Genomic DNA, 212 nt, shown 5'->3' with positions numbered 1-212 from the left:
TTCCTGCTTGTTTAGAAGATGGGGCAATGAGATCAGGGGAATGCAAGTCTGTCCAAGGTGGTCATAGGCTCATAGAGAGCTCACTAGAGCTGGAAAGGACCCCTTTGCCTTGTGAATTCATCGAGGGCAGAGACTGTCTTTTATACTTTTTTTTGTATTCCCAGCACTTAGCACAGTGCCTGGCACATAGTGGGTGCTTGATAAAAGCCTGT

The 212-nt window shown here is 46.7% G+C and overlaps 1 protein-coding gene across 2 annotated transcripts in view; it reads right to left on the bottom strand.

The window, feature by feature from the left end:
* The window catches only part of TNNT2 (troponin T2, cardiac type), a 31,557-nt gene that overhangs the window by 11,347 nt on the left and 19,998 nt on the right, over window positions 1-212 (bottom strand). The gene's annotated exons all lie outside the window — the stretch shown is intronic.

The sequence above is a fragment of the Vombatus ursinus genome, unplaced genomic scaffold (genome assembly GCF_900497805.2).
Source record: "Vombatus ursinus unplaced genomic scaffold, bare-nosed wombat genome assembly UNPS02014909.1, whole genome shotgun sequence".
In the NCBI taxonomy this organism is placed as follows: domain Eukaryota; kingdom Metazoa; phylum Chordata; class Mammalia; order Diprotodontia; family Vombatidae; genus Vombatus; species Vombatus ursinus.
Note: the sequence above shows the minus strand (reverse complement) of the source record. Positions and strands in the feature narration are given on the sequence as shown.